At 43.8% G+C, this 24,266-nt stretch overlaps 1 long non-coding RNA gene across 2 annotated transcripts in view; it reads left to right on the forward strand.

Moving 5' to 3' along the window:
* Window positions 1-6,369: 6,369 nt before the first annotated feature.
* LOC137430670 (uncharacterized) overlaps window positions 6,370-24,266 on the forward strand; it is a 38,849-nt gene continuing 20,952 nt past the window's right edge. For both annotated transcript variants that reach the window (XR_010985149.2, XR_013624187.1), the window contains exon 1: window positions 6,370-6,426. This is a non-coding gene — a long non-coding RNA (uncharacterized LOC137430670). The remainder of the gene's footprint in view (window positions 6,427-24,266) is intronic.

The raw sequence follows: 24,266 nt of genomic DNA on the forward strand, positions 1-24,266 counted from the left end.
CCGCATGCGTAACCCACGCAAGAGAAAGGATCAGTACATTAGTTGGTGGATCCAACTCTCTGGAACCTCCATAAATCCTCACATCCTCCCCCTCAATCAAATCTGACTTTTTACTCCTCCAGAGATCCCACTTGACAGCCCACATCGTCAAACCGCACAACCTTAACTCCAAATGCCAATGCTAATGGCTGCGCCTTCTTTCAATAGGACAAGAATGCGGTTTCTCAATGTTGTACAACGGCCACCAGGTGGGAACCGGAGGAAGGGGCTACGGGCCTATCAGGCTCGGAATGTCGTCGAGGCACACAACAGGTATGTTTGAGCTACCGCTGCGCCGACCATACAAAAAGGGCAGCAATCAAATGGAAAAGGAAGATGGACGTTGATGTAATATTCAATAACATGGGTGAGCCTTTTCTTCACCCAGCGACCAGGTGCCAGGATCAAGTTGTTTATTATATAACCATAACTGTTTAACCATAACTTATGGTTAAACGGCCATAATCTAGGCTCTCTGCTCACCTTAACTCTTTCATTCCTCTTTTCTCCCGCCTCTGGAACAAACTCCCCCACTCCCTTCAATCCCACTCCTCCCTCCAGGTCTTTAAAACAGCTGTTCACCACCATCTCTTATCTTCCCCCATCCAAAACCTTGATCTTTTCTACCCCCGATAATTTCACCCCAGATCCACTTTTTTTGAAATTCCAACTTCTTTCCTGGAAGTCCTTGCAGTGTCCATGTGTTTTATACCTCTCCCACCTCCCCCCAAGCCCTCCCCTCCCACATTTCTCCCGATGTCCCTGCTCTCAAATGTTGTGTTTGTGTCCTTCCCCCTCTCTCCCCAACTTGTCTACCGCTCCCCTTATTTTTGTGTTTTATGTGTCGGTTTGACTTTTTGTGTGATTAATGTTAGCTCTTTCACTAGCCTCGATCTTGTATACAAAAAAAAGAAAACAAAAAAAACAAGAAAAACAACAACATGGAACCATCAATGTATCGGAGCATTCCAACTTCAGACTTCGCACAAGAAACTCCAGGGTTAAAAACACTTACGGACGACAGGTTGATGAGGACCTTATGGCATTTAAAGCTTTTAGCAACAATTGGGAGAGACCTGGTAGATGATCAAGTCGCGCAGTGTCCGTAACACAAAACCAGGAATAATAACGTGTTCATAGTGAATGGAATCCGGCCAACATTCCAACTTTTGCCTCTGGCATGCAGATCTCTCAATGTGTAACTCTGAAAATGTCTGACCTTCACCTAAATGAGCTACAGAGGCGGTCAGTGAAGGACGCGTTGCAATCCGCGTGCTTTACAAATGAACTCAGGCTTACATACTACAATTTCGTGCTTGTTCCTTGTAGCTTCCTGCCTGATTCTTACGTCCGGCCTCGTATCAAATCGCAATCCACGGCCCACACCGACGCGACTCTCGCATGGCAGAAATCACTTCTGTTCTACGAAATTCGATGGACGGCCAAGGAGGCTTTTTGGCTTCAGGCCGATCCATTAGTTGAATGAGCACGTTTTGGTGCATCGTGTGCCCTGCCCCGTCTGTCCGCCCACTGAGTGCTTGCTTGCCTAATCATAACCTGGAGAGAGCACCGTTATATATACATATGTACCAGGAATAATAAGTGTCCGTAATATATATATATATATATATATATATACTAGTGGGGTCACCCGTGGGAATGCCACGGGCATGGACGTGTGTGTGATATTTGGACATCTTGAGTTTGATGCTGCACATTCAGTTTTACAAACTGGTTAACTGGCAATTTATCAGATCCACAAATGATGTAATCTACACAATGTATTTACTTCTGATAACATGTGAATGCATGTGCGTGCACATGGGAAATACAGTTTGAAATGTGTCATTACATCTTTTTTTTCTTTTTTTGTATACAGGATCGAGGCTCGTGAAAAAGAGCTAACATTAATCATACAAGAAATCAAACAGACACATAAAGCATATAATAAGGGGAGTGGTAGAAAAGATAGGGAGAGATAGGGAGGTGCACAAACACAACATTTGAGAGTAGGGAGATCGGGAGATCTGTGGGAGGGAGAGGGCTTGGGGGGAGGAGGCGTGGGAAAGGGGGAGAAGTATAAAACATATGAACACTGGAAGGACTTCCAGGAAATAAGTTGATATTTCAAAAAAGGGGATCTGGGGTGAATTAGTGGGGGTATAAAATATTGTTGCGGATATGAGGACTGTATTTTTTTTGATTGTGTTGTATTGTGGTAAATTGGTGATGAATATTGCTTGAGTCTGCGCCTCCTGCCTCCGGAGCTGTGTAAAGGTCAAAAGGGCATCCCATAATTAGTCCACAAGCATACACGTCAGCCAATCCTAGAATACCCCTGTTCGATAGTTATATCTTATTCTGTGTTTTAGGGTAAGGCTGTGTCTCCCATTAATAGAAGTACTCCATTGCACCAAGTGAAAGAGATAAATTCCCTTCATTCCCATTCCCAAAACCTCCATTCCCCATTTTCGTCGATTGGAAACTACCTCCGCTCCAATTGCCGCCAATGACCACGAGGCAGGGTTGGGGAAGAAAGGCGGGTCCCCACCTCATCATAGAGGGGAGGAGTGAGTCAGCCCCACTCAACCAACCACGAACAAGGGGTTGGACTTGGAGAGGGTGTGGAAAGAAACATCGAGGAGGTTCGCGAAGGTTGAGGGGTGGGGCCTATATAACCCACGGCAGGGCGTTTACCGAGCAGAAGAGAGATGAGCCTTTACCGAGAGACGAGAGGGAGTCCAAGGAGTTGAGTCCAACCAAGAAGTCCAGAGTTGAACTGCAGCTCGAGCCACCGCAACTGCATTTGCTGCAGCTGGAGCCACCGAAACTGCAGCCACAGCAGCGTGAGGCCTGGACGGCAGTTTGGAGCAGGGCCGCGGAGGAGCGGCGGCTGCCCAACGAGTCAATCGTGCTGAAGGACCAGTGGACCTCCCTATCCCGCCAGCCATCCATCTCCCGCCAGTCCTATCATCATTCCCCGAGTGAGTCTGTCCTTGTTTGTTCTGTCCCTGGGTTAATTAAGACTGTAGGTAAGCTAGCGTTGCACTGTGTATCTAATCTCGTCTGTAAATAAACGTGACTGCTTTCTTCCAACTTATATGTGTAAATAATAAATCCAATTACTCTTCTGTACGTCTCCTCGTCTTATTCCTTTTCCTCTTTGTATTCGGTCGCTTTAGAGTTTTCCCGATTGAATAGCGGTGGCGCGATCCGGCCAAAGTTTGGGGCAAATCGGGTATTAGTCGGGGAATAACTGTTCGGTCGCGGTTACACCACCGCTCGGTCAAAATAACATCTTTAACCGCGTCCGTAACAATATAAAGGTTTTGGATGGGGGTAGATAAGAGATGGATAAGATAAGACAATAGATAAGCTAAGATAGTTGAAGATACGAGATCTCATGTAAAATGTGACTTTAAGAGCTCAAATCCTCTCCCTCCCTGCCCCCATCCCTCCCACATCACGCACACTGCACCAGGGAGTGGATCACCCACAGGGGAGTGGGTCACACACACACACACACACACACACACACACACACACACACACACACACACACACATCTCGTTTTTTCATTTCTGTTCCTCACAATTCTGTCTCTCTCTTATTCACAGACACACAAGCACACATACACATACATACACACACACACACACACACACACACACACACACACACACACACACACACACACATCCGCCCCCCACCCCATCCCCCCCCCCCCCCCCAAAATGCATTTCGTTTTATAAACGGTAACTTTCATCGAATTTTATTCCCGTTTTTTTTCAACCGAGTCTAAAACCATGTTAGTGACTGTGAAAAATGAAATGAGATATCGAATTAGAGTTGATATAAAACTCTGAGAGAGAGCAAGATACCACGGGCCTAACAAAAGAGGCCTCAAAGCTATGTGACGAAACAACATGGTGAATATTTGTTTTTGAAGCCCCTCCCAGACTGGGTGTAGCCACTCCCCTGGACACATGTATCACAGACAGACAGACAGCCAGATTCACCTACGGAGAATATAATATAGATATATTGTGTTATGAATTTTGGGGTAGAGTGATGTATAGATCAGGTGGATCTGTGTAGCTTTCATGCTCCGATTGTCGTGATAGGGAATCCCACATGTAATAAGTTTGTTTAGGCGGTTTGTTCGTGTAAGTGTATCTTTGTGGTCATACGAGGATGGCCTTGTGTTAAATAGAGTAGGGATTATGCTAATTCTCCTGTGTGCGAGACCTGTGATCCATCCTTCGTCCCGTATGGCAACGCACTAGACACGTAGAGTAGGAAAGGCCCAATATCACACACACTAATTAAATCCCCCCAACAATAAAACTAACTGGCAACCCCAACTTGGCAGACACACATTGCTCAGGCAGGCCGAGAGCCACTCCCAGAAGGACTCGTTGGTCAAGGTAGGGGCAAGAAACTGGCCACTGATTGGTGGAAGGAAGACACGAGGCAGGACGAAGGCTGCCAATTGGCAGAATAAGGAAGGACTGGTGATTGGCCAGGGGCGGGGCAAGAAGCTTCCCTCGGATTGTGGTGGACGGAAGGGAGCAAGAAGCGACATACTGATTGGCCACCGACCGATGGCATGAAGAGGAGAGCGTGAAGCGCTCGGCCAATGGTAAGGGACTGATGCCAGAAGAACATGCTGGAGGTCGAGAGGCGACGGACTGATTGGTAGGGAGGACCGGTGACGTCAGACCACGAGCAATAAAATAACTCGCTCGCCGGCATTTTTTCCCTTCTTTTTCTGGTTCCCTCTCTCTTGGCCTCCTTCTTGCGTTGGACTCCTTCTCGTTTGGACCCTTCTTGTTTGGACCTCCTTCTCATTTGGACCTCTCTCTGGTTCTGATTCCCTTCGTGCCCGGACGTCCTTCTCCTCACTTTGGACTCTCTTCCCTTCTTCTCCTGCTGCCCCTTACAACCTTCCTCCACCATCGACTCTCTCCTTTGGTTCCGGACATCGCGAGCGACAGCGCATGGATGAGGGCGGCTTGCCGCTGGAACACCACAAGGCCGGGGTGAGCGGGAGGGCCGGTGAGGCCTAGCAGCGCGCAAACGAGGCGGATTGAGGCCTACTTCCCGCCAACACCGGAGTGCGCGCTCAGACTGGACAATCGCTGACAAGGTTCAAGCCGCTCGCAGCTAAGTGCACGGTAATCCTACACCATTCTTTTTTGTCTATTGCCCTGTGTCTGTGTGCAAGTCTGGTGTAGGAGCGCTCCATTTTAGGAACATTATTTAGTAACCGGCGCGTTTCCTTGTCCCGGCATTCTGTTGTAAATAAACCCTTATATTATTTTCCCCTGTATATTCTAAACCCGTTCCCGCTTGAGTTAATTTCCTACAGGATCGGAGCTGCCGCGTGGGACCGACAGGTAAAAGCTCCCCGCTTCTTCTTCTTCTTCTTCTTCTTCTTCTCTCCCCCCCCCCCCCCCCGCCCCCCCCGTGCTTGTATAGTGAGTCCGTATTCGATCGTCGCCTCAAAGTTAACGCTCGATTTGCTATCCGTGATTCCCCGGTATTAACCAATGGGGGGGGTCACACGACAATATAAATATATATATATATATATATATATATATACATATACCATATATATACTCCTTTTCTGGGCGCTTTGCCAATGATGCTGAAACTCTATTATCAAGTTAACACCTTTCCTCAAGTTTACGAGAATGGGGGATCACATTGAGCGGAAAGAAGTATATGTTTTGAACAAGAATTTTTTTTAAACGTCATCAAAAGATGAAAGAAATGGCATGCGGGTTAATAATTAAATCTGTGACATAAAAATAAAACAGCAGGGTTAAATCAAAATAGATCTTAAAAATGGGCAAAAAATTATTAGGACTTAGAAGGAAAATATGGGGCCATCCTAAAAATGATATACTGCATATAGAAAAAACAAAATAAAAAAGAGAAATTAAATAAATAAATAAAAAAGCCAAATTAAATTTAATATGAAACGACACAATCAGGATGAAGTTGGTTCTTCATTTTGTATAACCTTTAATTATATTGAACTTGATCGTATCAATTAATTTGTAGCTATCACTATAATTACCAAAACCTGTAACAACTTGGATCATGGTAAGTATTTTGGAAGACAGTACGTTAAGTCTTCTTTTTCTTCATCTTCTTCTTTAACCACTCCAACTAATTCCACCTTCTTGTGTGCTCAGCCGGAGGGTTAACATTTCCGCCGCTAATCTTGGCCCAGGTCTATCTAGAACCGGTTGGCTTGGCCGGACGTTCGACTGGCAGGAATTCGGTATTTGTTTAGCGTGCAGGCAATAACAGGCCTTCTGCTTCACGAAGGACACCATGGGATCTTTAAATCCCAGCAACGACTAGTGCAGGCAGGTGAGTCGTCCAGCTTAATGTCTTTCCTGTGGATGACGCACACCTTAATGAATCACCCTGCACGGGAAACACCAGAATGGCCGTTTATAGCTGGGTTGAGATTCAAACACAGGTCAGACAGTTCAGAGGTGAGTGTGCCTATCTCTAAGCCATCCTGCCAGCCAGAGACAGTATATTAATGGAGAACTACAAATACTCAGTCAGGCCTTTGGAAGGGTAGCTATAGATCAATAAAATGGTTTGTTTATTGTAATCAATTGTTTTTGGCCTGACACACCTGTATACAACAATGGCAGAGTCCAGGGAATGTCCTTGTTTTACAAAGCAAACAAGACTGGTGTTTAAGGTAAGAGTGGCTGAGTGCATAGAAAGTAAGGTAAGCAATTATAGTGAAATCAAATATTCCAGACTAAAGGGCTAGCCTTGGGGTACATGCTGCTCTGACCAATCAAAAATCCATCCTTTGTCCTTTATACTTTATGTCCCCTCCCCCTTCTCAAAATGAGCTCCATCCGACTAACCATCATCCGTCCATGTACTTTTGTGCACGCAATATTTCACAAACCGTTGAACATTTCGCTTTCATATTGCAGATATCTACTCCTCATGACATTATCTCAACTGGATTGTGGCGGTGATTGGCTGAATTACGTTGCCATGGCAAACATCTCGATAATTTGCCTTATGTACATGATGTTACAAAAACCAGTTCAAGATTTAACTGTCATATTACATAGATCTATTCCCCATACCACCCAAAAGATGGAGGACCTAGACCTAGAGTTTCAACTCCTTGTTATTTTTTTAATTAACAATGATAATACAGTGTGTTGCTTTCAAATATGTGGTTTAAATCACACGTGATTAAAATTAACTGGAAAAATAAATAAATAATTAACATGTATACTTTATGCCATTAAAAAAAAAAAAGTAAAATTCATAATGTAATTGTTAAATGACTGTTCCGGCATTCATTCATTGAATGAATATTCATTGTTCATTCAATCAATGTTCATTCCAAGTGTCTTTTTGGCACGAGGGATGTGTAGAACACCTGATTACAAGTTTCCATGCAACATAATTGCCTCATGCAATAATCGTTTGTCACGTGCAACTCATGCATCCTTTGGTTTTTAGAGGAGTTGTGAGGAATTCTTTAACAATCCATTGCAAATTCCACGTCTGTCAGAAAATGAGAGCAATCAAACATTTGACACCGTAAAGCAGGGTCTTCCGTTAGCAATGTTGGAAGGTTCTTTAACGTGAGAAGAGAAACTGTTTATGACCGACCTCAGAAGACATTGTCAAACTATTGGATCACCAAGAGATATGCCAAGGAGTGGACGTCCCAGGGCTAACTTTCCAGAGTTCTGCAAAACACACACCCTGGACCTCACAGGATAATTTCTACCAGTGTCTTGAGGCACCCATGCTCGTCGTCCTGTTCAGCATCAAATACTTCAGCATGACATATGCGAGCACACTTGCAATGGTGAAATCAGCACGTCCGATGGACATGGAGACCATGGGCACGTGTTATGTTAAGTGATGAATCCAGGTTTCTCCTTGAAAGGCATGATGGCCATGCATGGGTCTGCAGAAGACACAATGAGTCTACATGGGTCTACAGAACACAATACCCAGATTTGTGTCCAGGAAGCTGCAATTTTTGGAAATGGAAGTGTCGTGATGTGGGATGGTATTACTGAAATCTTTCACACCAACTTCATCCAGATCCATGGCAGCTATTGGCAGGTTGATGCTTTCTACATGTGTTGCCTACACTTCAACAACATGGTCGAGGAATTATCTTTATGCACGATACTGCTCCTGCTCACAGCGCCATTGGAACAAGGAACGTTTTTATCACGTGCCATCATTAATGTCATGACACCTTGATCTGCCATCTCACCAGATGTTAAAGCAATTGAACATCTCTGGGACATCATTGATCATTTTGGGCTAGCGGCTAGGGTGCCGGCTTAGGATCCTAGGATCCTCGGTTCGAATCCCGGTCGATCGCTGAATTAACGCCAGGGGGGTTGACTCAGCCTGTCATCCTTCCGAGGTCGGCTAATTGAGTACCAGTTCACTGGTAATTCCCTGTTTGTCGTTAAAGGTGGCAAAAAGGGTTGGCGTCAGGAAGGGCATCCGGCCGTAAAACATTGCTTCAAAAAGGGGACCAAAAAACAACAACAACCACGGTTCCCGAAAAAGGCCAACCCCCGCTTGCGGGGAAAAATGGCCTCTAAACGGTGGTTTTATATAGGGAAGAAGGCAAATTCTTCTTCTCTATAATTTGCCTTCACCATATAAATCTGTGTAATATGGAGAAGGAAAATTAAAATTTTTTGTCAAAAGGTCAAAAGGTCAAAGGTCAGCATCACAAAATAATCAATCTTCATCCAAATGACCTGAAATTACAATTTCCCATTTCAGTTTTGTCATCAAATTTTCAACAAAGCTTTATTATAAGAATATGGAGAAGGTAAATTAATAATTTGGTCAAAAGGTCATTGTCACATAAAACAGTCAATTTTAATCCGATTCACCTGAAATTTTAAGAATCTACATATTGGGTCACTGAGTTGGTTCACTGATCAAAAGGTAGGAATCAATTGTTTGTTTTTTTAGATCAAAAGGTCAAAGGTCAAGCGTTGCATAAAATCGGCAATTTTTGTCCAATTGACCTGGAATTTTAAGAATTTGCATATTGCATCATATAATTGGTTCACCAATCAAAAGGTAGAAGCTGATTACTTTTTTTTTAGATCTAAAGCTTAAAGGTCAAGGCTGCATAAAATCATCAATTTCCATTTTATATATTTCTTAAAACTGTTTTCGTGATTTTGAGCATAAAAAGAGGGCGAAGAAGAAGAAGCTGGCTGAATACAAACGGACGACGCAGTCTGGCTTTGCATTTTCACATGCTTTCTCGTTTTTATTGTGATCTGAGGCTCCTAGAGGAGTTTGTACATAAATTACATTTTGGATAAGGGTATTAGGAGATGTTCGTGTTATTAGTCCCCTACCGGTGTACACCGGAGGGGACTATAGGTTTGCACGCCGTCCCTCCGTCCGTCAGTCCGTCAGTCTGTCAGTCCGTCAGTCCGTCACGCAAAGAACAGTTTTCCGGACTTTTTTTCTAAACGCTTAATGCTCATGATTTCAAACTTGGCACATCGTTTCCTCATCATAAGTTACAGGTCAAGTTCGAACTTCACGACGTTTCGATCATTTTTAACAAAGTTATGGCACTTTGAACTTTGGTAATTCTGATAATCCTGATGATCCTTAACTCAGTGCCATTTTAAGTTTTAATTTCCTTTAAAAACCAATTTCTCTGCAATAATAGGACCGATTGAGACAAAATTTTCACCATATGATGGACTCGGTCTGTAGAATATTTTAATGGTAATTATGACGTCACATGTCACGTGGTTCGGCCGCCATATTGTTTTTCGTGAAAACACGAAAACCCCTTTTTCTCTGCAACGGCTGAACAGATCGAGGCCAACCTTTGCAGGCAGAATCGCATACCCATGCCGAACAAAAAAGTCAGCGAGCATGACGTCATGCGTCACATGGTTTCAGAGTTATGACGTTTTTAAGCATGAACCTTTAAAACCGAGCTCCTCCCTCATTTTTGATCCAATCGAGGGGAAACTTCACAGATCAGCACTAAAATATCCTTTTGGAATTTGCGATAGGGCACGTGGTTTGGCAGATATCGTTAATTGAACGAAAATATTTTTTTAAATGGATATCTCTTGAATCGCTAGTACCTCAGACCGTGAGTTGGTAATTATATAATTCACACAGTGCAATACGTGCAGGCCGCTCCACGGAGCGACCATGCGGGCTTATCAACGAGGTGAGGCGTGACACACATGTGTCTCAGCATACCTCAGATCAAGTTTGAAAACCAGCATCAACCGTGCATAAATTTGCATATTCGATCATTTTTGACAAAGTTATGGCACTTTGAATTTTGGTAGGGGACATGTATTGCAGCGCAATACTCAGAATGCTTGTTTTACATGAATTTTTTTTTTTTTTTTTTTTTGTGTATACTGAATCGAGGCTCGTGAAAGAGCTAAAGTGCAAGGGCATTAGTAGACAATGGACAATTCAACATAGTACAGTCGACTCCCATAAATTCAAATCCAGCAATTTGAATATGCTGTGATGTACACTATTCTTGGAATTTTTAATGCCTATGAAAACTTTTTGTAGACAAATCCAGGCTCACGAAAGAGTTATTCAACTCATGAAAGAGGCCATTATTGACACAGGGTATATAGAAGGCAATACGTACATGGCCATGGTGCAGTGGCATAATAAGTGGACGCAAGAGGCAAGGGAATAGACAAACAGGAACAAGAGAGAGAGAGGGAGAGGAGAGGGAAGGAAACAGTGAGCTTCTAGTCTGAGGGGCAGATTTGAGGAAGATGGTTCAATGGGGGAGGAGAGGGTTCATGCTACATTTGTACTGAGGTCTGAGGTTAGCCTTGTTCATTAATTTCCACTGGAGTTAATGTTATAGGGTTAAGTTTACTGTTGGGATTATTTTAAAGGCTCACGCCTTGGGGTTGCGACTACATTTGATGCTGAGGTTGACCTTGTTGGTAGCGCAATTCCTGTTTACCTTTTCAATTCCTAATATTATTGGTTGTGTTCATTTATGTCCTTTTGCTGTCCAGTTAAGGGTGATTTTTCTTTTTTGTTATGCGCTTATATTTGGCACAGAGCTTTTGATCTTCACCACCTATACTCCAAACATGCCTCTTCCCTTCCCTCCCCAGTCTCCAATCTTCTCCCAAACTTCTTTCTTTTCTTTCCCCACTTCTCCCACACTGCTCAAAACTCCTTTCTACTCCTAAATAATCCTTCCTTTTCTCAAATGTAAGTTTTCTCATTTTAGCTAACTCCTTTATCCGCAAGGATGGCCCATGGCCCAGACTAGAGGTACGCACACTCCCCTCTAAGCCATGTAGCCTGGGCTCAAATCTCGTCCCGGCTATAAACCGTCATCCCGGTGCTTCACGGGCTGGGTGAATTATGAATGTGTGTGCCGTTCCTCAGATGGATGTTAAACTAGGTGTTGAATTCCTGCCCTAACCTTCGTCGAACATCAGGTCCGGCCAGCCAGTTCATAAACGACTTGGGCCAAAACTTCCCCCGACCAATCGCACAAGAATGTGGGAATAATTGTGGCCATTAAAGAGGAAAGAAGAAGAGAAAGCCTACCCCTTCCCCACAAACCCTTATACTCTCCCTTAGTTTTCATTGGGCTTGATATTAATTTCATGCTAATGTGTTGCAAACCTGTGACACATGTGCAGTCTTGAGCAAGCAAATTGAAAAATTAAGTTTTGCCAAACCTACAAGCTGCTTGGCTAAAGCTTCAAGCTATTATTTGCAACATTTCCAAGCTGGCCTCCAAAGCCAGTCGCCGACTGGGCATCCTCAGTCGTGCGAAGTCCTTCCTTGGCACACCTGAGCTCCTCACCACACACAAGGCTTTCATCCGCAGCTCAATGGAGTACTGTTCCCCCCTCTGGGCCGGTGCTCCTGCCTCACACCGAGCTCGTCTTCACGCTGTTGAAACCAAAGCTTTCAGAATCATTGAAATCTCCCGCGATGAAGCTAACTCCGAGGGCCTTCCGCTCACTCACCGCAGTGGCAGGTTGGTTGTCTTTCTGTCTTCTGCCGACTCCTGTCCGGCCTTGCTCCCCCAGCTATTTCTGGGCTCTGTCCCCCAAATATTCCGACAGGTCGCACAAGATCTGCCAGCAACCCTCTTATGGTTAAATTGCCGAAATCTCGGCTCTCTGCTCACCTTCACTCCTTCATTCCTCTTTTCTCCCGCCTCTGGAACAAACTCCCTCACTCTCTTCAATCCCACACCTCCCTCCAGGTCTTTAAAACAGCTGTTCACCACCATCTCTTATCTTCCCCCATCCAAAACCTTGACCTTTTCTACCCCCGCTAATTCATCCCAGATCCACTTTTTTGAAATTCCAACTTCTTTCCTGAAAGTCCTTGCAGTGTCTTTGTGTTTTATACTTCTCCCACCTCCCCCCAAGCCCTCTCCCCCCCACAGATCTCTCGTTGTCCCTGCTCTCAAATGTTGTGTTTGTGTCCTTCCCCCTCTCTCCCCATCTTGTGTTCCGCTCCCCTTTTTATATATTTTATGTGTCGGTTTGACTTTTTGTGTGATTAATGTTAGCTCTTTCACTAGCCTCGATCTTGTATATTAAAAAAAAAAACAAACAAACAAAAAATACCAGAATGCTTATCATATTAATGTCTTGTGACTCTTACTGGATTCAAGAAAACTGTCCACTTCAATATTTGCAATTCTTCCACTTATCTTTCCACTCTTATTTGGAAAATAATCCAAAAATGCTTTCTAAATTGTCAGTTGTATTTCCAAAGTTCATTTCATCACATTCAATTTTGAGATGGGAATATTTTATACTGTTCAGGGTAGAGGAGCCAGAACATGGGATAAGTTAAAGTTGCCAGAAGGGAGCTTTTTTCTTCTGATATGTCACCTAAGTTGCACTGCAGGCCACTGCAAATAGCAACACGCAAATACAAGGTGCGTTCTATCTGCACAATCGAGTCCGACTCCAGCTTCTGAAGTTTCTGGAAAAGGGTGGAAATTGTCAGCACAACCCCCCCAGATATGTATTCATGTCCAACTGCAGAACCCTATCACCATAACTGTGGCAGATTTTTTAGGTAGTAGGTTGTAGAGAGCAACTGCCCAGACCTGATTTAGGAGTGTTGAAGTGCTGCCCGGAACCATCTTACACTCTCCGTGTCAGGAATGAATGATTGCTTCGGGCTGTAGCTGCTTGCCAGTCGTTCACAACTCAGAAGTTACTCCCGGTACATATGTCTGACCTCCTCCATCACTACAGGCTATCCTTTGCTCACATTGCACTCTCAAAACACATCCCAAACCCTATTCAAACACTCCTACAAATGAGGAACCTCTCCTCATGTCTACTGCTGGTGTTCTTTTTCTCTATAAAGAGTGCAACAGTTACACGGACAAACTTCAACACCATTTTGCATCACCTAGAATCTCGATCAGCTGATAAAATCCTCTCGATATATAAATCCTGTGGGTCTCCCCCACTGTCGACCATTCTCCGTACTTGCAGCATGACGAGTCTGTTCACATCATGGAGTTCTGCTCCCAAACATCTATTGCCAGCTAGTAAGTAACTCTGTCACTCTGTAGAAATTGTTTGGCCTATTTTGATGATTCTGAAAGACTAAATCCGTTTAACAGTCACTGCAAAATAGTCACCGGCCAGCTTTTGGAATCCTGCCCCTGTCATGTCTGGGCATAAGCAAGCTCTACCTGTAAATCATTGCCACACCTGATAGCGGCTCAATAATATCTGGAGGTCGCCATTTCCATTGCATTTATTGAACTGGGGCCATTTCCGTCGACTACGATGTACCAAATTGTCTGGTTAGACGCCGTACCACCTTGTCATATTAATAGGAATATCGATTGTAGTTTTGACGATCTCCCATGGTTGATCCTATAAGGAAGCCATCAATGAAGCAAGTTTTTCCTCCACAGATCACCGTTCACTCAGTTTTTGCGACATACCCGATCTGAGCTAAATTGTCCGTCGGATATCTCCTCTCCTTTATATGTCCCACCCATCATGTTATGTCTCATTGAGCCAGCTTATACTACTCTGACTCCGACTAGTGTTGACTCACAGCTGCACTACATGACGGACTTTACATATACATGGGTTTGGGTGGAGTCAGGGCAGCTGTCGAACCAATGGGTGGAAAGGAATGTTACACACTGATAGACGGATGAACAAGTGTATTATTATATAGATTCTTAAGTCTACCGTCCACATTTACTTATTTTCTTAAACTCATTCTCTCCCTTTTCTATACTTGTTATTCTATTTTACCAACCTACACTGTCACTTCAGTTTTGTTTTTAGGTCCTCACGAGTTTTTATCAATCTCCTTGCTCATCATCCGCTTACCTTGACAATTTCAGCACCCACACACTTCTTTCTACCTGTAATATCTGCATTCACACTTCCAAATTCTGCATATATTGTATTGTATTACTCAAATTAGCGCTAGTAGCCGGCGAAGCCGGTGTTGTCAATGAACGCGTATTATGTTAAAAAGCCAGATTTTGCTGGATCCTTTGAGAATTTCAAAGCTTTGACGCACTAAATCGCTCCATGGAGGCCGCCATCTTGCGGATGCGGAAGTATGCATAAACAATTGCGAAAAAGTTCAATAGGAGTTTGTTTCACCCATCTTTTTTTGATTCACAATCTTATGCACCTCTAATTTGTAATTAAAATAAGCCAGATTTTTCTGGATCCTTTGAGAATTTCGAAGCTTTGACGCACCAAATCGCTCCATGGAGGCCATCATCTTGCGGATGCGGAAGTATGCATAAACAATTGCGAAAAAGTTCAATAGAGGCTTTGGCTTCACCGGCTCATTGTGGCGTTGCAGTCGGGTCATATTTATTATAAGTACTGAAGATTAATCTTAGCATTGAAATTCTTCACTTTGGCATTCCAAAATGTTATTTTTAGGAATTTTCTTGGAATGGAATCTTTTGGAAAGCAAAACTACAAAAATGTTTGCCTACAATACTCCTCGACACTCATGAACCTCTGAAAGTTTGACGAAGATCCATTCAGCCATCTCTGAGAAAAATGGCGACGCAGACACAAACCGCTCTCTTGTAGTACGGATTTCCATCAATACCTTCACGAGGTCCAGACTCGGAGACATGAATATGTAGCGACTTCTATAGTTTTACATGCATCAGTTTCTACATGAACAGGCGGTGCAGGCAGAATCAATTCACCAACCTTTTCCCTCACATACTGACGCTCTGCTCCCAAAAGTTAGGTTAGTGAGGCGTGGTTTAAAACCAGGAACAACCAATCAAGTCTGAGTACATGAGGGAAGCACCAGGGTGAAGAAGAAGAGGCGGTTTTGCGCAGACTTTGGACTCTCGAGGAGTTGAGGAGCTAAAAGGCCGTGATCACGTGGAGCGTGTAAATACTGTATTTCACTGTTCTTTGGTTTCCCTTGGGACTATCAGCAGAGTTCTACTTCATCACCCGCTCACTGTTCACGACAACTCGGCAAACTTTACTTCCCAGGGTTATTTTTTTTCTTCCGCCATTTTAGATCACTTTTTGCTGGTGGAATATATTTATTTTGTTTTACCTACTGCTCTGGTCACCCCGAAGCATTGGTATTTTCGTCTCCTGAAAATCAACATTTCAGGAGAGGTTTACCCGTCGAGCCCCATCAGCTTCTGGGGAGCAAGGGCTGCATTTCAATGGAACATCCACCTTTAGTCCCGTTTAGCGTAACGTTCGTCGAGCGTAACATAGACGGAGGATTGCCAGGAAGCATCGAACCACCGTATGACCACACATGAGTAGAAACTCACATAATTTCTACAAATATGCCTCCCTGTGTGCCATGTAATAGCTGTGAAAGTTCTTCTTCTTCCTTTCCTGATGGATTAAACTCCAAAATCACAGGCTGTCCCTCATTGTCCGAATCCTGGATTGTATGTTTGACAATGTTTCCAATACACACTCAAGTTCTTTCTTAATGGAGCTCTACTTTGAACTTTCCTTGATGTCTCCTTCATCTTAATGTGCATGAGTTTTGTCATCAAAGCTTAACTGTGATACTTCTGTGATACTGTGTGATAACTGTCAACTTCCTCAAGCTTAACTGTGATAAATCTGAAATAATCATCATTGGCCCAAAAACGCTCACAAAATCCACCCATAACTTTGCCCTCAACATCGACGGTATCCCAGTATCCACCTCCCCTCACATCCGGAATCTTGGCGTCATCTTTGACCAAACCCTTTCCTTCGACAAATACACTAAACAGATCACAAAGTCAGCCTTCTTTCACCTGAAAAACATTGCCCGTCTCCGCTCATCCCTCTCCTCCACGGCTGCAGAAACCCTCATCCACGCCTTCATCACCTCCCGTCTGGACTACTGCAATAGCCTCCTCTATGGTTCACCCTCAAAAATCACCAATAAACTCCAATACATTCAGAACTCCGCTGCCCGTCTACTCACTCATTCCCGGACCCGTGACCACATCACCCCCGTCCTTTACAAGCTTCACTGGCTCCCCATCCCCCAGAGAATCCAGTATAAAATCCTCCTCTTGACATACAAAGCCCTCCATAACCTGGCCCCATCCTACCTGGCTGACCTCCTCTCCAGACACACTCCCACCCGCAACCTCCGCTCTGCTGGTACCAACCTCCTGACCCCCCCCATCCGGACCAAATTCAGATCCTGGGGGGACAGGGCCTTCTCCATCGCTGCTCCCACCCTCTGGAACTCACTACCTCACACCATCAGAGACTCCTCCTCACTCACCACATTCAAAACATCACTAAAGACCCACCTGTTCAACACTGCATTCAACATTCAACCCACAGCATTTAACCCCTGACTATCTCTTCTCCTTCTCCCTCCTTTTGCTTTAAATATTTCCCTATTGATTCTTGTCTTTTTGCAATTGTTGTTTTCATGTATTGTTATGCATTATGTTTGCCACTCTGTCAAAGCGCCTTTGGGCTTCTGGAAAAGCGCTATACAAAATAAATGAATTATTATTATTATTATTATTATCAAAGGGATCTCTTTTTAATTTGACACGTTTACCTTGTCCCTTTGACGTAGCATCTGCGACAATGGAGAGGAAAGAAGTTTGGAGTTTTTTTTCTTTCACTGTTTCCTTCAGCCGTCCTTCATGGTCTCTAGTCATGGTTCATGGTCGCTGGATGACCTCAATTAAAGGCCACACAGATGTTCGTACATGGAGTACAACAGCTAATTTGTGTTCATTTTGTGAAGCACTATACAGTGAATGAATGATCGTTTTAAGGCCATTTTCCCCCGCTAGAGCGGGGGTGAGCCTTGGGGGCCCCATGACAATCATGGTTCCCTGTTTGAGGCAATGTTTTTATGGCCGGATGCCCTTCCTGACGCCAACCCTTGGTCACGCTCTTACGATGCGCAGGGATACGGTGTACCTATTCTAAACCGGGGTACACACCGTGATCATTCATCCCAGCAAGCTGGTACTCAATTTGCCGACCTCGGAAGGATGACAGGCTGAGTCAACCCCCCTGGCGTTAATTCAGCGATCGACCGGGATTCGAACCCAGGATCCTAGGATCCCAAGCCGGCACCCTAACCGCTAAGCACTATCCAGTATGTGTACGATAACAGTCAAATAATAGTCTGTTGTGAAACAACCAAGAGGCCTGCTATCTTGAGCTGCCAGACATTGAACTTACAAAGCCGGTGAGATGATCGGCCCTTTCATGTGCAGAGGTCAACAGATCAAAAAGTTCAGAGTCAGATCCTGCAGTCGCATAAAAATGAAAGTCCTCATTCAATTAATGCAATTCCTACAAGCAACGGGCAAATAAAAGTTCCTCTCGCTCCTCTTTTTCCCCCACCTTTGGAACCATGAACTTCCATATTATCTTCAATCTCATCCTGAGATTCTCCAGGTGTTCAAGGCAACTGTTCACCACCATCTCAGATCATCCTCCATCCAAAACCATGACATTTTCTATCCTCACAGCTAAGTCCACCTCCTTACAAATTTCCAGTTTTTCCTTCCGAATACTTTCCTTCGATATCCATCTTGTCCCTCCATGCATCCCTTCTTACCCCTCATTCCTCCCCATGTCCATTGCTTGCCCATCTCCCTCTGTTTTATCCTTCAACCCTGCTATTGTTGTTTCCCCTCTCTCTCCACTGCTCCGTTAGTTCTGTTGCTTCCTGATCCATCAGTGTTCTAGCTCTTCCATGAGCTCAAGACTGGGTAGTCGAACATATGGTTTGCTCTGCATAAAAAGCACTATATACTGGCCAAATCTCATGCTGTAGTACCGCAGTGAGCAGGTGCTGGCCTTTCAGAGTCTACTGGCGATGCTCTCTTAAAATGGTCAGCAAGGAACTTCTACAGCAAAGGTGAAGAGTCAAGGTGTGGTGATGAAAGGGAGTTCCAAGATCCCACCATCTCTCCTACATACATTTTCTGAAATCGACACTTACATTTACGGTCAAGAAGTGTTCCAAAGGAGAAGCTTGATTAGCACTCTGCCTCATCCTTTACTGTACATATCTTCACTCCCTCGATCCCCTCTTTTGTCCAACTTGTTCTCCTGTGGCTCTGCCTCATCCTTTACTGTACATATCTTCACTCCCTCGATCCCCTCTTTTGTCCAACTTGTTCTCCTGTGACTCTGCCTCATCCTTGACTGTACATATCTTCACTCCCTCGATCCACTCTTTTGTCCAACTTGTTCTTCTGACTCTGCCTCATCCTTGACTGTACATATCTTCACTCCCTCGATCCTCTCTTTTGTCCAACTTGTTCTCCTGTGACTCTGCCTCATCCTTGACTGTACATATCTTCACTCCCTCGATCCTCTCTTTTGTCCAACTTGTTCTTCTGACTCTGCCTCATCCTTGACTGTACATATCTTCACTCCCTCGATCTTCTCTTTTGTCCAACTTGTTCTTCTGACTCTGCCTCATCCTTGACTGTACATATCTTCACTCCCTCGATCTTCTCTTTTGTCCAACTTGTTCTCCTGTGACTCTGCCTCATCCTTTACAGTACATATCTTCACTCACTCGATCCTCTCTTTTGTCCAACTTGTTCTCCTGTGACTCTGCCTCATCCTTTACTGTACATATCTTCACTCCCTCGATCTTCTCTTTTGTCCAACTTGTTCTCCTGTGAATCTGCCTCATCCTTCACTGTACATATCTTCACTCCCTCGATCTTCTCTTTTGTCCAACTTGTTCTTCTGACTCTGCCTCATCCTTGACTGTACATATCTTCACTCCCTCGATCTTCTCTTTTGTCCAACTTGTTCTCCTGTGACTCTGCCTCATCCTTTACAGTACATATCTTCACTCACTCGATCCTCTCTTTTGTCCAACTTGTTCTCCTGTGACTCTGCCTCATCCTTGACTGTACATATCTTCACTCCCTCGATCTTCTCTTTTGTCCAACTTGTTCTCCTGTGGCTCTGCCTCATCCTTTACTGTACATATCTTCACTCCCTCGATCCTCTTTTTTGTCCAACTTGTTCTCCTGTGGCTCTGCCTCATCCTTCACTGTACATATCTTCACTCCCTCGATCCCCTCTTTTGTCCAACTTGTTCTCCTGTGACTCTGCCTCATCCTTCACTGTACATATCTTCACTCCCTCGATCCTTTCTTCTGTCCAACTTGTTCTCCTGTGGCTCTGCCTCATCCTTCACTGTACATATCTTCACTCCCTCGATCCTCTCTTTTGTCCAACTTGTTCTCCTGTGAATCTGCCTCATCCTTTACTGTACATATCTTCACTCCCTCGATCCTCTCTTTTGTCCAACTTGTTCTCCTGTGAATCTGCCTCATCCTTTACTGAACATATCTTCACTCCCTCGATCCTCTCTTTTGTCCAACTTGTTCTCCTGTGACTCTGCCTCATCCTTCACTGTACATATCTTCACTCCCTCGATCCTCTCTTTTGTCCAACTTGTTCTCCTGTGGCTCTGCCTCATCCTTAACTGTACATATCTTCACTCCCTCGGTCCCCTCTTTTGTCCAACTTGTTCTCCTGTGACTCTGCCTCATCCTTCACTGTACATATCTTCACTCCCTCGATCCTTTCTTCTGTCCAACTTGTTCTCCTGTGGCTCTGCCTCATCCTTCACTGTACATATCTTCACTCCCTCGATCCTCTCTTTTGTCCAACTTGTTCTCCTGTGAATCTGCCTCATCCTTTACTGTACATATCTTCACTCCCTCGATCCTCTCTTTTGTCCAACTTGTTCTCCTGTGAATCTGCCTCATCCTTCACTGTACATATCTTCACTCCCTCGATCCTCTCTTTTGTCCAACTTGTTCTCCTGTGAATCTGCCTCATCCTTTACTGTACATATCTTCACTCCCTCGATCCTCTCTTTTGTCCAACTTGTTCTCCTGTGAATCTGCCTCATCCTTTACTGTACATATCTTCACTCCCTCGATCCTCTCTTTTGTCCAACTTGTTCTCCTGTGAATCTGCCTCATCCTTTACTGAACATATCTTCACTCCCTCGATCCTCTCTTTTGTCCAACTTGTTCTCCTGTGGCTCTGCCTCATCCTTCACTGTACATATCTTCACTCCCTCGATCCTCTCTTTTGTCCAACTTGTTCTCCTGTGAATCTGCCTCATCCTTTACTGTACATATCTTCACTCCCTCGATCCTCTCTTTTGTCCAACTTGTTCTCCTGTGAATCTGCCTCATCCTTTACTGAACATATCTTCACTCCCTCGATCCTCTCTTTTGTCCAACTTGTTCTCCTGTGGCTCTGCCTCATCCTTCACTGTACATATCTTCACTCCCTCGATCCTCTCTTTTGTCCAACTTGTTCTCCTGTGAATCTGCCTCATCCTTTACTGTACATATCTTCACTCCCTCGATCCTCTCTTTTGTCCAACCTGTTCTCCTGTGATTTAATGTTATTACATTGCTTGTTTCTCCCTGACGATTTTGGCAATTTTGTGATGCCACCACAAGCACAGGTAAGCATTGTGCTTGCCAATTATACAGCTGCCATGTTATTTTGACCTTATTTGCTTTTTTTGTGTCTTTTATTCTCTACACATACTTGGACAAGCCTGCAAATAAAGCAAAATCCTCAGAGGCACAATGTATTTGATGTATACATTGTCATCATCATTAGTATTGGAGCATAAGTGCATGCATTAGGTTGCAAGCAATGCCCCTATGTTTGCAAGATTTACTGCGGCTCTTAATAAGAGATATAGATCTTGACTCAAAATACTTCTCATGCCATTACTCCTCCTCTCGCAACTTACATAGTGGAAGCGATTAGCAAAAAGAGTCCACGGTTGTCTTCCTCACCCAGTATCTTCTGATCACACAACACATTCTTCATAGATTGTTTTTGATTCCCTGAAGATGCACTTGTCTGTCTGTTTGCAGTTCAATGAAAGTTCACTTTGTTGTAGTTTTCTTTACTTATGATAAACTAAAAAGCATCTTCAAATGCAAAGCCCGTCCACGTCCACTTTCTACTCAAACTAAAGTTGGCGGAGGTTTGTTGAAAACTTGATGACAAAACTTCAATTGATAAACAAGACAGAGCCATCAGAGATTGCAGACCTTCACTGGCACGTGTTTATTTGGTGTATTTTGTGTGGTGTTTACTATCTGCTGTGTTTGTGTAGTGTAATGACGACATAGATGTACGTTCATGCAGCCCACAAAAATACCTTTTTTGGTTTTATTGTATCGATTCACATCCCAATCATATGTATTTTATAGACGTACTCACATTCCAATTGTATGTACTGCATAAACATACGCACCTTCTAATAATACATACCATACAGATAAAAACATTCCTAATAGCATGTACTTTATTGACATACACACATTCTCAATTGAATTTGATGTGCCATACACGTTATAGAGCGTTGAATGCTGCCAAAGAAGTTTATTGGCTAGGTTTACACTGGGTGGTTTGCCATTGCCTTCCCAGAATGTTTGTTCATGTTACATCCTTTTAAATGCTGAATGTAAAGCAAACCATCGATCTTCATTCCAACCTTCCAACCAGAAAAACTTTCCAACCACGTGACCTATGACATCAAATATTTACAATCTGCCTATGATTGGGTAGAGGATCACTTGTGTGAGGTTTTGTGTTGATTGGTTATGGTTCGTTTTTCTATCCAAAATGGCTGACAAATCACGTGACCTATGATGTCACCATTTTCGAACTTTATGCAGCAATGGTACGAGATGTTATTTGTAAAATTTGGCATCAACAGGGTGAGTACTTTCAGAGAAACAGTCTTTTGAATATTTCCCTTCAATCCAATATGGCAGCCAAACCATGTGACCGGTGACAAGTTTTTTCCCCCAAATGATATCCCCATAGGTAGTCGAACATATGGTTAGAATTTTGCATCGATACGTTCAGTGCTTTCAGAGGAGAACAATAATTTCCTTTATGCAGTTTTTGCATAAAATCCAATATGGCTGCCAGACGGTATGACCTATGACTTAATAGTTTTCCAACTGTATTCCCCAAGGCTAGTAGATCATGTGTGTGGAGTTTCACATCGATCTAGTAAGCCATTTTTCGATATTTTTTTTTTCAAAGAAGATGTTTTTCATTTTCAATCCAATATGGTTGCCGAACCACATGACCGGTGACATCATCAATTGAATTCTCCCATACAATTTTTGTGTAGATCATGCTAAAGAAATGTCAAACTGATAAGATCAAGAATTCTACTTGTCTAATTATGAGGTCATAATGAAGGCACTGATGACATCATCATAAATATATGAAGAGCTCTATTCCAAAACGCGATAAACGCCAAAAAAAAAAAAGAAGCGATTACCGGCTCCAACATTCGTGAACAGATAGTCGGTCAATATCACACATTCGTTTTTTCTCAAAACGTGATATCTCCCGTTAGTTTACGCAGCCCAGTTTAGATCTTTTTTGCAAAGAGCGACAAACGCCATGCCACTTTTATTCCAAACCGCGATATTGCCTGTCGGCCAATCCGCGTGGGGAATTTTCCACAACATGGCGACTTCCGTTGTTTGACTGTGGCGTGATTTTCCTGGACGTAATCTTCTGTAAAATGGACAGTTTTGATGGGATGGACGAAGCAGTGGTGCTTTCACCGGGAGGAAGAAAGCGTAAGTTGAATAAGGACAACCATGAACGGGAAAAAGCTAAGAAAATTCGCCATTCTGGCGCTGGTAAAGTTCCAACCGTGGCATGTAAACACACCGCTGGAAAAAATCAAAATCGTTGTCACGCTGATAAGTTCACAGAAGACGACCTCAGACTGAACTTTGACAAATTATACGGAAACTCAAAGAAAGCAGATCAGGACAGGGAATTTCTGCAGCTGATGACAATCACGTCTGTTAAGCGGCATCGCAAGAAGGTGGATACAGTTGGCAGAAGGTAAAACAGGAATGTTTCCGCGCAGTTCAGTCTGCTGACGGTGAACCACCCAGACAAGCTTCCTGTTTGTAAAGACACATTCGTCTCAGTACTGGGTGAGTTTTTGTGTTGTTTTCATTGCAGATATCTTTCATCTGGAAGCTCATTGAATGTTATTCGCGTTTACTATTTGCACACCATTATGCATGCACCCAGATTCTCCACCACAGATAACATTTAAAATATTTACATAATCCACGTATGTCAGCGATGATCATGCATAAAAAAATTATTAGCACCGATTCACAGCATCTCCAGGCAGATTCTACGCGGAATCGAGGTGGTTGCAACTTTGCTGGGCTGATTAAAACAGCCACAGTCAAAATTATTTCTGTCTATCGGTTCCACAAGATTGATCCCCTGCACCCCATACGATATTAGCCATTTTATACCAGGTATTGCATTATTCTTTTGATTTTTTCAGGGATCAGCAAGGACAGAGTGTCCCGGGTGGCCCGATATTACGCGGAGACTGCTGAGGCTCGCCCAGAAAGAAGTGGAGGCACCCGAAAAGTAGACATCAACAACAGCAAGAGGGATCTGATCTCCAATCACATTGGAACATTCACCTGCAGGGCCAGTCATTACGGCCGTAGGGGGGCTCCAGGGCGAAAATATCTCCCCACTGACTTGAGTGTGCACAAAATGCACCAGCTGTTTGAGGCACAAAACCACGCCCAAACCAGCTACTCTCTGTACTATTCT

The sequence above is a fragment of the Myxine glutinosa genome, chromosome 7 (assembly GCF_964187855.1).
Source record: "Myxine glutinosa chromosome 7, kmMyxGlut1.1, whole genome shotgun sequence".
NCBI lineage: Eukaryota > Metazoa > Chordata > Myxini > Myxiniformes > Myxinidae > Myxine > Myxine glutinosa.